Below are 14,852 nucleotides of genomic sequence, written 5' to 3' on the forward strand. Positions count from 1 at the left end.
CGGTAAGAGACATCATAGATCGCACCATCTCTAATAAAGTACGATTACGACGTTCGGACACACCATTACGCTGTGGTGTTCCAGGCGGTGTCAACTGTGAAACAATTCCACATTGTCTTAAGTGAGCACCAAACTCGAAACTCAGATATTCACCCCCACGATCAGACCGTAGGAACTTGATCTTCTTGTTACGATGATTTTCAACTTCACTCTGAAATTTCTTGAACTTTTCAAATGTTTCAGACTTGTGCTTCATTAAGTAGACATAACCATATCTACTCAAATCGTCAGTGAAGGTGAGAAAATAACGATATCCGTCGCGTGCCTCCACGCTCATCGGACCACACACATTGGTATGTATGATTTCCAACAAGTCACTAGCACGCTCCATTGTTCCGGAGAACGGAGTTTTGGTCATCTTGCCCATGAGGCATGGTTCGCACGTGTCAAGTGAATCAAAGTCAAGTGACTCCAAAAGTCCATCGGTATGGAGTTTCTTCATGCGCTTTACACCAATATGACCTAAGCGGCAGTGCCACAAAAACATGACACTATCATTGTTAACTCTAACTCTTTTGGTCTCAATGTTATGTATATGTGTATTATCACTATCAAGATTCAATATGAACAATCCTCTCACATTGGGTGCATGACCATAAAAGATGTTACTCACAGAAATAGAACAACCATTATTCTCTGACTTAAAAGAGTAACCATCCGCGTCATTGTAAGCCGTCTATTGGGTCGCTAGTGAGTCGCCCGTGTCGTTATAGACCAACGGTGGAGGCGCTCCGATCCGTCAGGGGAGGCACTAGAGGAATGCTGGGCGGCGCGATGGGCGGCCGGAGCAACACCGGGTGGCGCGGCAGATGCACGTGAGCAGATGGGCGGCCGGTGGAGCAGGTGGCACGGATGGGCGGCCGGTGGCTCAGGTCGGGGAGGCGTAGGGGATGCAGGCGCGATGGGTTGAGGCTGACCCGACCAGAGCGCGGCGCAGCAAGGCGAGGCGGCGAGGCACTGGGACTCGGAATCGGGGTTGAGTTCGAGACGACTAGGAGAGGCGCTGGTGGAGGTGAAGCAAGATAGGCCTGACGGGGCCGCTGCTGTGGGGGCGAGCCACGGCGGCGGAGGCGCGGATGCTGCGGGGTGGATCTGCGTCCAGCTCCAGCTCCAATCCGCGGCGGCCGGGTCGGCCGAGCCGGCGGCGTGGCGAACCATGGTGGTGGTGACAAGCGGCGGTAGATAGGGGCGAACTGTTGGGGAACGTCGCATGGGAAACAAAAATTTTCCTACGCGCACGAAGACCTATCATGGTGATGTCCATCTACGAGAGGGGATGAGTGATCTACGTACCCTTGTAGATCGTACAGCAGAAGCGTTAGAGAACGCGGTTGATGTAGTGGAACGTCCTCACGTCCCTCGATCCGCCCCGCGAACAATCCCGCGATCAGTCCCACGATCTAGTACCGAACGGACGGCACCTCCGCGTTCAGCACACGTACAGCTCGACGATGATCTCGGCCTTCTTGATCCAGCAAGAGAGACGGAGAGGTAGAAGAGTTCTCCGGCAGCGTGACGGCGCTCCGGAGGTTGGTGATGATCTTGTCTCAGCAGGGCTCCGGCCGAGCTCCGCAGAAACGCGATCTAGAGGAAAAACTATGGAGATATGTGGTCGGGCAGCCGTGAGAAAGTCGTCTCAAATCAGCCCTAATTGCTCCATATATATAGGAGGAGGGAGGGGGGGCCTTGCCTTGGGGTCCAAGGACCCCCAAGGAGTCGGCCGAGCCAGGGGGGGAGGACTCCCCCCCAAACCGAGTTGGACTTGGTTTGGTGGGAGGAGTCCCCCTCCCTTCCCACTTCCTTCCTTTTTTTTCTTTTTCCTCTTGATTTTCTTCTCTTGGCGCATTGGGCACTTGTGGGCTGTCCCACCAGCCCACTAAGGGCTGGTGTTACTCCCCAAATGCCTATGGGCTTCCCCGGGGTGGGTTGCCCCCCCCGGTGAACTCCCGGAACCCATTCGTCATTCCCGGTACATTCCCGGAAACTCCGAAAACCTTCCGGTAATCAAATGAGGTCATCCTATATATCAATCTTCGTTTCCGGACCATTACGGAAACCCTCGTGACGTCCGTGATCTCATCCGGGACTCCGAACAACATTCGGTAACCAACCATATAACTCAAATACGCATAAAACAACGTCGAACCTTAAGTGTGCAGACCCTGCGGGTTCGAGAACTATGTAGACATGACCCGAGAGACTCCTCGGTCAATATCCAATAGCGGGACCTGGATGCCCATATTGGATCCTACATATTCTACGAAGATCTTATCGTTTGAACCTCAGTGCCAAGGATTCGTATAATCCCGTATGTCATTCCCTTTGTCCTTCGGTATATTACTTGCCCGAGATTCGATCGTCAGTATCCGCATACCTATTTCAATCTCGTTTACCGGCAAGTCTCTTTACTCGTTCCGTAATACAAGATCCCGCAACTTACACTAAGTTACATTGCTTGCAAGGCTTTGTGTGTGATGTTGCATTACCGAGTGGGCCCCGAGATACCTCTCCGTCACACGGAGTGACAAATCCCAGTCTTGATCCATACTAACTCAACTAACACCTTCGGAGATACCTGTAGAGCATCTTTATAGTCACCCAGTTACGTTGCGACGTTTGATACACACAAAGCATTCCTCCGGTGTCAGTGAGTTATATGATCTCATGGTCATAGGAACAAATACTTGACACGCAGAAAACAGTAGCAACAAAATGACACGATCAACATGCTACGTCTATTAGTTTGGGTCTAGTCCATCACGTGATTCTCCCAATGACGTGATCCAGTTATCAAGCAACAACACCTTGTTCATAATCAGAAGACACTGACTATCATTGATCGACTGGCTAGCCAACTAGAGGCATGCTAGGGACGGTGTTTTGTCTATGTATCCACACATGTAAATGAGTCTTCATTCAATACAATTATAGCATGGATAATAAACTATTATCTTGATACAGGAATTATAATAATAACTATATATTTATTATTGCCTCTAGGGCATAATTCCAACAGTCTCCCACTTGCACTAGAGTCAATAATCTAGCCCTCACATCACCATGTGAATTACATTGTAATAAATCTAACACCCATACAGTTCTGGTGTCGATCATGTTTTGGCCGTGGAAGAGGTTTAGTCAGCGGGTCTGCTACATTCAGACCCGTGTGCACTTTGCATATATTTACGTCCTCCTCCTCGACGTAGTCGCGGATGAGGTTGAAGCGTCGTTTGATGTGTCTGGTTTTCTTGTGAAACCTTGGCTCCTTTGCTAAGACGATGGCACCAGTGTTGTCACAGAACAAGGTTATTGGATCCAGTGCACTTGGCACCACTCCAAGATCCGTCATGAACTGCTTCATCCAGACACCCTCCTTAGCCGCCTCCGAGGCAGCCATGTACTCTGCTTCACATGTAGAATCTGCTACGATGCTTTGCTTGGAACTGCACCAGCTTACTGCACCCCCATTAAGAATAAATACGTATCCGGTTTGCGACTTAGAGTCGTCCGGATCTGTGTCAAAGCTTGCATCGACGTAACCTTTTACGGCGAGCTCTTCGTCACCTCCATACACGAGAAACATCTCCTTAGTCCTTTTCAGGTACTTCAGGATATTCTTGACCGCTGTCCAGTGATCCACTCCTGGATTACTCTGGAACCTACCTGCCATACTTATGGCCAGGCTAACATCCGGTCTAGTGCACAACATCGCATACATGATAGAACCTATGGCTGAAGCATAGGGGACGGAGCGCATATGCTCTCTATCTTCATCAGTTGCTGGGCACTGAGTCTTACTCAATCTCATACCTTGTAGAACCCTTTCTTGGACTGTTCCATTTTGAACCTCTTCAAAACTTTATCAATGTATGTGCTTTGTGAAAGTCCTATCAGGCATTTTGATCTATCCCTATAGATCTTAATGCCTAGTATGTAAGCAGCTTCTCCTAGGTCCTTCATAGAGAAACTTTTATTCAAGTAACCTTTTATGCTCTCCAAAAGCTCTATGTTGTTTCCAATCAGTAATATGTCATCCACATATAATATTAGAAACGCCACACAGCTCCCACTCACTTTCTTGTAAATACAAGATTCTCCAACCACTTGTATAAACCCAAATGCTTTGATCACCTCATCAAAGCGTTTGTTCCAACTCCGAGATGCTTGCACCAGTCCATAAATGGATCGATGGAGCTTGCATACCTTGTTAGCATTTTTAGGATCGACAAAACCTTCGGGTTGCATCATATACAACTCTTCCTTAAGGAAACCGTTAAGGAACGCCGTTTTGACATCCATCTGCCAGATTTCATAATCAAAAATGCAGCTATCGCTAACATGATTCTGACGGACTTAAGCATCTCTACGGGAGAGAAAGTCTCATCGTAGTCAATTCCTGGAACTTGTGAAAAACCCTTTGCCACAAGTCGAGCTTTATAAACGGTCACATTACCGTCAGCGTCCGTTTTCTTCTTAAAGATCCATTTGTTCTGAATAGCCTTGCGGCCCTCAGGTAGTATCTCCAAAGTCCACAGTTTGTTCTCATACATGGATCCTATCTCGGATTTCATGGCTTCTAGCCATTTGTTGGAATCTGGGCCCACCATCACTTCTTCATAATTTGCAGGTTCATTGTTGTCTAACAACATGATTGATAAGACGGGATTACCGTACCACTCTGGAGCAGCGCGTGATCTCGTTGACCTGCGTGGTTCAACAGAAACTTGAACTGGAGTTTCATGATCATCATCATTAACTTCCTCCTCAACCGGCGTCGCAATGACAGAGGTTTCCCCTTGCCCTGCGCCACCATCCAGAGGGATGAGAGGTTCGACAACCTCGTCAAGTTCTATCTTCCTCCCACTCAATTCTCTCGAGAGAAACTCCTTCTCGAGAAAAGTTCCGTTCTTAGCAACAAACACTTTGCCCTCGGATTTGAGATAGAAGGTGTACCCAACTGTCTCTTTTGGGTAACCTATGAAGACACATTTTTCCGCTTTGGGTTCCAGCTTTTCAGGCTGAAGCTTTTTGACATAAGCATCACATCCCCAAACTTTAAGAAACGACAACTTTGGCCTTTTGCCATACCACAGTTCGTATGGTGTCGTCTCAACGGATTTTGATGGTGCCCTATTTAAAGTGAATGCAGCTGTTTCTAATGCATAATCCCAAAATGATAACGGCAAATCAGTAAGAGACATCATAGATCGCACCATCTCTAACAAAGTATGATTACGACGTTCGGACACACCATTACGCTGTGGTGTTCCAGGCGGTGTTAACTGCGAAACAATTCCACATTGTCTTAAGTGAGCACCAAACTCGAAACTCAGATATTCACCCCCACGATCAGACCGTAGGAACTTGATCTTCTTGTTACGATGATTTTCCACTTCACTCTGAAATTGCTTGAACTTTTCAAATGTTTCAGACTTGTGCTTCATCAAGTAGACATAACCATATCTACTTAAATCGTCAGTGAAGGTGAGGAAATAACGATATCCGCCGCGTGCCTCTACGCTCATTGGACCACACACATCGGTATGTATGATTTCCAACAAGTCACTTGCACGCTCCATTGTTCCAGAGAACGGAGTCTTAGTCATCTTGCCCATGAGGCATGGTTCGCACGTGTCAAGTGAATCGAAGTCAAGTGACTCCAAAAGTCCATCAGCATGGAGTTTCTTCATGCGCTTTACACCAATATGACCTAAACGGCAGTGCCACAAAAATATGGCGCTATCATTGTTTACTCTAACACTTTTGGTCTCAATGTTATGTATATGCGTATCGCTATCAAGATTCAATATGAACAATCCTCTCACATTCGGTGCATGACCATAAAAGATGTTACTCATAGAAATAGAACAACCATTATTCTCAGACTTAAAAGAGTAACCGTCTCGCAATAAACAAGATCCAGAGATAATGTTCATGCTCAACGCAGGCACTAAGTAACAATGATTTAAGTTCATCACTAATCCCGATGGTAGCTGAAGTGACACTGTGCCGACGGCGATTGCATCAACCTTGGAACCATTTCCTACGCGCATCGTCACTTCGTCTTTCGCCAGCCTTCGCCTATTCCGCAGTTCCTGTTTTGAGTTGCAAATATGAGCAACAGAACCAGTATCAAATACCCAGGCACTACTACGAGAGCTAGTTAAGTACTCCCTCCGGTCCTTTTTACTCCGCATATTAGATTTGGGTCAAGTCAAACTTTACAAAGTTTGACCAAATATATATTGAAAGATATCAACATCTACAATACCAAATATACGTATCATGAAACTACCTTTCGTAATGAATCTAACAATATTAATTTAACATTATGAATGTTGATACATGTTTCTATAAATTTGGTCAAAGTAGATATACTTTGACTTTGGACAAAGCTAATGTGCAGACTAAAAAGGACCGGAGGGAGTACACATCAATAACATGTATATCAAATATACCTGATTTTTCTTTGCCCGCCTTCTTATCTGCCAGATACTTGGGGCAATTGCGCTTCCAGTGACCCATACCCTTGCAATAGAAGCACTCTGTTTCAGGCTTAGGTCCAGCCTTGGGTTTCTTCGGCGGATTAGCAACAGGCTTGCCGCTCTTCTTCGAATTGCCCTTCTTGCCTTCGCCGTTTCTCTTGAAACTAGTGGTCTTGCTCACCATCAACACTTGATGCTCTTTACGGAGTTCAGACTCTGCGACTTTCAGCATCGCAAACAACTCGCCGGGAGACTTGTTCATCCCTTGCATGTTGTAGTTCAACACAAAGCCTTTATAGCTTGGCGGCAGTGATTGAAGGATTCTGTCAGTGATAGCCTCTTGCGGGAGTTCAATCCCCAGCTCAGCTAGACGGTTTGAGTACCCAGACATTTTGAGCACATGTTCACTGACAGACGAGTTTTCCTCCATCTTGAAAGCATAGAATTTATCGGAGGTCTCATACCACTCGATCCGGGCGTTCTTCTGAAAGATAAACTTCAACTCCTGGAACATCTCAAATGCTCCATGATGCTCAAAGCGACGTTGAAGTCCCGGTTCTAAGCCATACAAGACTGCACATTGAACTATTGAGTAGTCCTCCTTACGTGCTAACCAAGCGTTCTTAACGTCCTGATCAGCCGTAGTGGGTGGTTCATCTCCTAGCGCAGCATTAAGGACATAATCCTTCTTCCCAGCTTGTAAGATTAGCTTAAGATTACGAGCCGAGTCTACAAAGTTGCTTCCATCATCTTTCAACTTAGCTTTCTCTAGGAACGTATTAAAATTCAGGATGACACTCGCGTGAGCCATGATCTACAACACAAATATATTCAAAGTGGACTTAGACTATGTTCAAGATAATTAGAGTTTAACTTAATCAAATTATATGCTAAACTCCCACTCAAAAAGTACATCTCTCTAGTCATTTGAGTGGTTCATGATCCACTTACACTATCCCAAGTCCGATCATCACGTGAGTTGAGTATAGTTTTAGTGGTAAGCATCCCTATGCTAATCATATCAACTATATGATTCATGATCGACCTTTCGGTCTCATGTGTTCCGAGGCCATGTCTGTGTTGGGGAACGTCGCATGGGAAACAAAAAATTTCCTACGCGCACGAAGACCTATCATGGTGATGTCCATCTACGAGAGGGGATGAGTGATCTACGTACCCTTGTAGATCGTACAGCAGAAGCGTTAGTGAACGCGGTTGATGTAGTGGAACGTCCTCACGTCCCTCGATCCGCCCCGCGAACAATCCTGCGATCAGTCCCACGATCTAGTACCGAACGGACGGCACCTCCGTGTTCAGCACACGTACAGCTCGACGATGATCTCGGCCTTCTTGATCCAGCAAGAGAGACGGAGAGGTAGAAGAGTTCTCCGGCAGCGTGACGGCGCTCCGGAGGTTGGTGATGACCTTGTCTCAGCAGGGCTCCGCCCGAGCTCTGCAGAAACGCGATCTAGAGGAAAAACCGTGGAGGTATGTGGTCGGGCTGCCGTGGAAAAGTCGTCTCAAATCAGCCCTAAAACCTCCGTATATATAGGTGGGAGGGAGGGGAGGAGGCAGCCTCAAAACCTAAAGGTTTGGCCGAAATTGGAGGTGGAGGAGTCCTACTCCAATCCTACTTGGAGTAGGATTCCACCTTCCCACTTGGAAACTCTTTCCACCTTGTGTTTTTTCCTTCTCAAACCTTATGGGCCTTAGTGGGAACTTATTCCAGCCCACTAGGGGCTGGTTTATCTCTTCCCATAGCCCATGAGACCCCTTGGGGCGTGACACCCCTCCCGATGGTCCCCGGCACCCCTCCCGGCACTCCCGGTACACTACCGATGAGCCCGAAACCTTTCCGGTAATGCACGAAAACCTTCCGGTAACCAAATGAGGTCATCCTATATATCAATCTTCGTTTCCGGACCATTCCGGAAACCCTCGTGACGTCCGTGATCTCATCCGGGACTCCGAACAACATTCGGTAACCAACCATATAACTCAAATACGCATAAAACAACGTCGAACCTTAAGTGTGCAGACCCTGCGGGTTCGAGAACTATGTAGACATGACCCGAGAGACTCCTCGGTCAATATCCAATAGCGGGACCTGGATGCCCATATTGGATCCTACATATTCTACGAAGATCTTATCGTTTGAACCTCAGTGCCAAGGATTCATATAATCCCGTATGTCATTCCCTTTGTCCTTCGGTATGTCACTTGCCCGAGATTCGATCGTCAGTATCCGTATACCTATTTCAATCTCGTTTACTGGCAAGTCTCTTTACTCGTTCCGTAATACAAGATCCCGCAACTTACACTAAGTTACATTGCTTGCAAGGCTTGTGTGTGATGTTGTATTACCGAGTGGGCCCCGAGATACCTCTCCGTTCACACGGAGTGACAAATCCCAGTCTTGATCCATACTAACTCAACTAACACCTTCGGAGATACCTGTAGAGCATCTTTATAGTCACCCAGTTACGTTGCGACGTTTGATACACACAAAGCATTCCTCCGGTGTCAGTGAGTTATATGATCTCATGGTCATAGGAATAAATACTTGACACGCAGAAAACAGTAGCAACAAAATGACACGATCAACATGCTACGTCTATTAGTTTGGGTCTAGTCCATCACATGATTCTCCTAATGATGTGATCCCGTTATCAAGTGACAACACTTGCCTATGGCCAGGAAACCTTGACCATCTTTGATCAACGAGCTAGTCAACTAGAGGCTTACTAGGGACAGTGTTTTGTCTATGTATCCACACAAGTATTGTGTTTCCAATCAATACAATTATAGCATGGATAATAAACGATTATCATGAACTAAGAAATATAATAATAACTAATTTATTATTGCCTCTAGGGCATATTTCCAACAGTCTCCCACTTGCACTAGAGTCAATAATCTAGTTCACATCACCATGTGATTCCAACGAATCCAACACCCATATAGTTATGGGGTCTGATCATGTCTTGCTTGTGAGAGAGGTTTTAGTCAACGGTTCTGAAACTTTCAGATCCGTGCGTTCTTTACAAATCTTTATGTCATCTTATAGATGCTGCTACTACGTGCTATTCAGAAATGCTCCAAATATCCACTCTACTATATGAATCTGTTTCACTACTCATAGTTATTCAGATTAGTGTCAAAGCTTGCATCGACGTTACCCTTTACGACGAACTCTTTAACCACCTCCATAATCGAGAAAAATTCCTTAGTCCATTTGTTACTAAGGATAAATTTTGACCGCTGCTAGTGATTCAAACATGGATCACTCTCTGTACCTCTCAACATACTTTGAGTCAAGGCACACTTCAGGTGCGGTACACAGCATGGCATACTTTAGATTCTACGGCTAAGGCATAGAAGACGACCTTCATCTATTCTCTTTATTCTGCCGTGGTCGGGTTTTGAGTCTTACTCAAATTCACACCTCACAACGCAACCAAGAACTCCTTCTTTGCTGGTCTATTTTGAACTCTTTCAAAAACTTGTCAAGGCATGCATCTTGTTGAAACTTCTATTAAGCGCTTTCGATCTATCTCCATAGATCTTTGATGCTCAACCTTCAAGTAGCGTAATCCAGGTACTCCTTTGAAAACTTCTTTCAAACAACCTTGTATGCTTTACAGAAATTCTACATTACTTCTGATCCACAATATGTCAACCACATATACCTATCAGAAATTCTATAGTGCTCCCACTCACTTCTTTGGAAATACAAGTTTCTCATAAACCTTGTACACACCCAAAATCTTTGATCATCTCATCAAAGTGCTTATTCCAACTCCGAGATGCTTGCACCAGTCCATTGAAGGATCACTGGAGCTTGCATACTTGCTAGTATCTTTAGGATCGACAAAACCTTCTGGTTGTATCACATACAATGTTTGCTCAAGGAAACCGTCGAGGAAACAATGTTTTGACATCCTACGTGAAATATTTCATAAATAATGCAGCAACTACTAACATAATTCTAACAGACCTTTAGCATCGCTACGAGTGAGAAAGACTCATCATAGTCAACTGTTTGATCTTGTCGAAAACATCTTTGCGACAAGTCGAGCTTTTCTTAATAGTGACTTATCACCATCATCGTCTGTCTTCTTTTAAAGATCCATTTTACCCAATAGTCCCATGACCATCAAGTAGTTCTACCAAAGTCTACACTTTGTTTTCACACATGGATCCTCTCTCGGATTTTATGGCTTCCAGCCATTTGTCGGAATCTGGGCCCGCCATCGCTTTCTCCATAACTCGTAGGTTCACTGTTGCTCAACAACATGACCTCCAAGACAGGGTTACCGTACTACTCTGCAGCAGTACGCGACCTTGTCGACCTACGAGGTTTGTAGTAACTTGATTCGAAGCTTAATGATCACCATCATCAGCTTCCACTTCAATTGGTGTAGGCGCCACAGGAACAACTTCCTACGCCCTGCTACACACTGGTTGAAGTGATGGTTCAATAACCTCATCAAGTTCTACTACCCTCCCACTCAATTCTTTCGAGAGAAACCTTTTCTCGAGAAAGGATCCGTTTCTAGAAACAAACACTTTGCTTTCGGATCTGAGATAGGAGATGTACCCAACTGTTTTGGATATCCTATGAAGATGCATTTATCCGCTTTGGGTTCGAGCTTATCAGACAGAAACTTTTTCACATAAGTGTCGAAGCCCCAAACTTTCAAGAAACGACAGTTTAGATTTCTCTAAACCTCAGTCTATACTGTGTCATCTCAACGGAAATACGCGGTGCCCTATTTAAAGTGAATGCGGTTTGTCTTTAATGCATAACCCATAAACGATAGTGGTAATTCGATAAGAGACATCACAGCATGCACCATACTAAATATTGCGTGGCTATGACGTTCAGACACATCATCACACTATGATGTTCCAGGTGGCATGAACTGTGAAACAATTTCCACATTGTCTTAACTGTGTACCAACAACTCGTAACTCAGATATTCATTTCTATGATCACATCGTAGACAGTTCATCTTCTTGTTACGACGAACTTCACTCTGAAACAGAATTGAACTTTTCAATATTTCAGATTTGTGATTCATTAAGTAAATACTTCTGTATCTACTCAAGTCGTCAGTGAAGTAAGAACATAATGATATCCACTGCGTGCCTCAGCACTCACTGGACTGCATACATCAAAATGTATCACTTTCCAACAAGTTACTATCTTGTTTCATCTCAATGAAAACAAGGCCTTGCTCATGTGGTATGATTTGCATGTCACTAGTGATTCGAAATCAGGTGAGTACAAAGATCCATCAGCATGGAGCCTCTTCATGCAATTTATACTAACATGACTCAAGCGGCAGTGCCAAAAGTAAGTGGTACTATCATTATTAACTCGTATCTTTTGGCACCAATGTGTAACACTACAATCGAGATTCAATAAACCATTGAAGGTGATTATTCAAGCAAATAGAGTAACCATTATTCTCTTTGAATGAATAATCGTATTGCAATAAACACGATCCAATCATGTTCATGCTTAACGCAAACACCAAATAACAATTATTTAGGTTCAACACCAATCCCGATGGTAGAGGGAGCGTGTGACGTTTGATTATATCAACCTTGGAAACACTTCCAACACATATCGTCACCTCGCCTTTAGCTAGTCTCCGTTTATGCTGTAGCTTTCATTTCGCGTTACTAATCACTTAGCAACCGAACCGGTATCCAATACCCTCGTGCTACTAGGAGTACTAGTAAAGTACACATCAACATTATGTATATCACATATATACTTCTCTCGACTTTTGCCAGCCTTCTTATCCACCAAGTATCTAGAGTTGCTCCGCCTCAGTGACTGTTCCCCTTATTACAGAAGCACTTAGTCTCGGGTTTGGGTTTAATCTTGGGTCTCTTCATTAGTGCAGCAACTGTTTTGCCATTTCACGAAGTATCCCTTCTAGCCCTTGCCTTTCTTGAAACTTAGTGGTTTTACTAACCATCAACTATTGATGCTCCTTCTTGATTTCTACTTTCGCAGTGTCAAACATCGCAAATCACTCAAAAGATCATAGTATCTATCCTTGATATGTTATAGTTCATCACGAAGCTCTCATAGCTTGGTGGCAGTGACTTTGGAGAACCATCACTATCTCATCTGGAAGATTAACTCCCACTTGATTCAAGCGATTGTCGTACTCAGACAATCTGAGCACACGCTCAACGATTGAGCTTTTCTCCTTTACTTTGTGGACAAAGAATCTTGTTTGGAGGTCTCGAACCTCTTAACAAGGGCACAATCATGAAATCACAATTTCATCTCTTCGGAACATCACTTATGTTCCGTGACGTTCTACAACGTTTTCGGCGCCTTGCTTCTAAGCCATCAAGTATCTTGCACTGAACTATCGTGTAGTCATCAGTAACGTGTATGTCGGATGTTCATAGCATCCACAGACGACGCTCGAGGTGCAGCGCACCGAGTGGTGCATTAAGGACATAAGCCTTCTGCGTAGCAACGAGGACAATCCTCGGTTTTACAGACTCAGTCTGCAAAGGTTGCTACTATCAATTTTCAACTAAATTTTCTCTAGGAACATATAAAAACAGTAGAGCTATAGCGCAAGCTACATCGTAATTCGCAAAGACCATTAGACTATGTTCATGACAATTAGTTCAATTAATCATATTACTTAAGAACTCCCACTCAAAAAGTACATCTCTCTAGTCATTTGAGTGGTACATGATCCAAATCCGCTATCTCAAGTCCGATCATCACGTGAGTCGAGAATAGTTTCAGTGGTAAGCATCCCTATGCTAATCATATCAACTATACGATTCATGCTCGACCTTTCGGTCTCATGTGTTCCGAGGCCATGTCTGCACATGCTAGGCTCGTCAAGCTTAACCCGAGTGTTCCGCGTGTGCAACTGTTTTGCACCCGTTGTATGTGAACGTTGAGTCTATCACACCCGATCATCACGTGGTGTCTCGAAACGAAGAACTGTCGCAACGGTGCACAGTCGGGGAGAACACAATTTCGTCTTGAAATTTTAGTGAGAGATCACCTCATAATGCTACCGTCGTTCTAAGCAAAATAAGGTGCATAAAAGGATTAACATCACATGCAATTCATAAGTGACATGATATGGCCATCATCACGTGCTTCTTGATCTCCATCACCAAAGCACCGGCACGATCTTCTTGTCACCGGCGCCACACCATGATCATCCATCAACGTGTTGCCATCGGGGTTGTCGTGCTACTTATGCTATTACTACTAAAGCTACATCCTAGCAAAATAGTAAACGCATCTGCAAGCACATATGTTAGTATAAAGACAACCCTATGGCTCCTGCCGGTTGCCGTACCATCGACGTGCAAGTCGATATTTCTATTACAACATGATCATCTCATACATCCAATATATCACATCACATCATTGGCCATATCACATCACAATCATACCCTGCAAAAACAAGTTAGACGTCCTCTAATTTTGTTGTTGCATGTTTTACGTGGTGACCAAGGGTATCTAGTAGGATCGCATCTTACTTACGCAAACACCACAACGGAGATATATGAATTGCTATTTAACCTCATCCAAGGACCTCCTCGGTCAAATCCGATTCAACTAAAGTTGGAGAAACCGTCACTTGCCAGTCATCTTTGAGCAACGGGGTTACTCGTAGCGATGAAACCAGTCTCTCGTAAGCGTACGAGTAATGTCGGTCCAAGCCGCTTCAATCCAACAATACCGCGGAATCAAGAAAAGACTAAGGAGGGCAGCAAAACGCACATCACCGCCCACAAAAACTTTTGTGTTCTACTCGAGAAGACATCTACGCATGAACCTAGCTCTGATACCACTGTTGGGGAACGTCGCATGGGAAACAAAAATTTTCCTACGCGCACGAAGACCTATCATGGTGATGTCCATCTACGAGAGGGGATGAGTGATCTACGTACCCTTGTAGATCGTACAGCAGAAGCGTTAGTGAACGCGGTTGATGTAGTGGAACGTCCTCACGTCCCTCGATCCGCCCCGCGAACAATCCTGCGATCAGTCCCACGATCTAGTACCGAACGGACGGCACCTCCGTGTTCAGCACACGTACAGCTCGACGATGATCTCGGCCTTCTTGATCCAGCAAGAGAGACGGAGAGGTAGAAGAGTTCTCCGGCAGCGTGACGGCGCTCCGGAGGTTGGTGATGACCTTGTCTCAGCAGGGCTCCGCCCGAGCTCTGCAGAAACGCGATCTAGAGGAAAAACCGTGGAGGTATGTGGTCGGGCTGCCGTGGAAAAGTCGTCTCAAA

This window comes from Hordeum vulgare, chromosome 7H (assembly GCF_904849725.1).
Source record: "Hordeum vulgare subsp. vulgare chromosome 7H, MorexV3_pseudomolecules_assembly, whole genome shotgun sequence".
Classification (NCBI taxonomy): Eukaryota; Viridiplantae; Streptophyta; class Magnoliopsida; order Poales; family Poaceae; genus Hordeum; species Hordeum vulgare.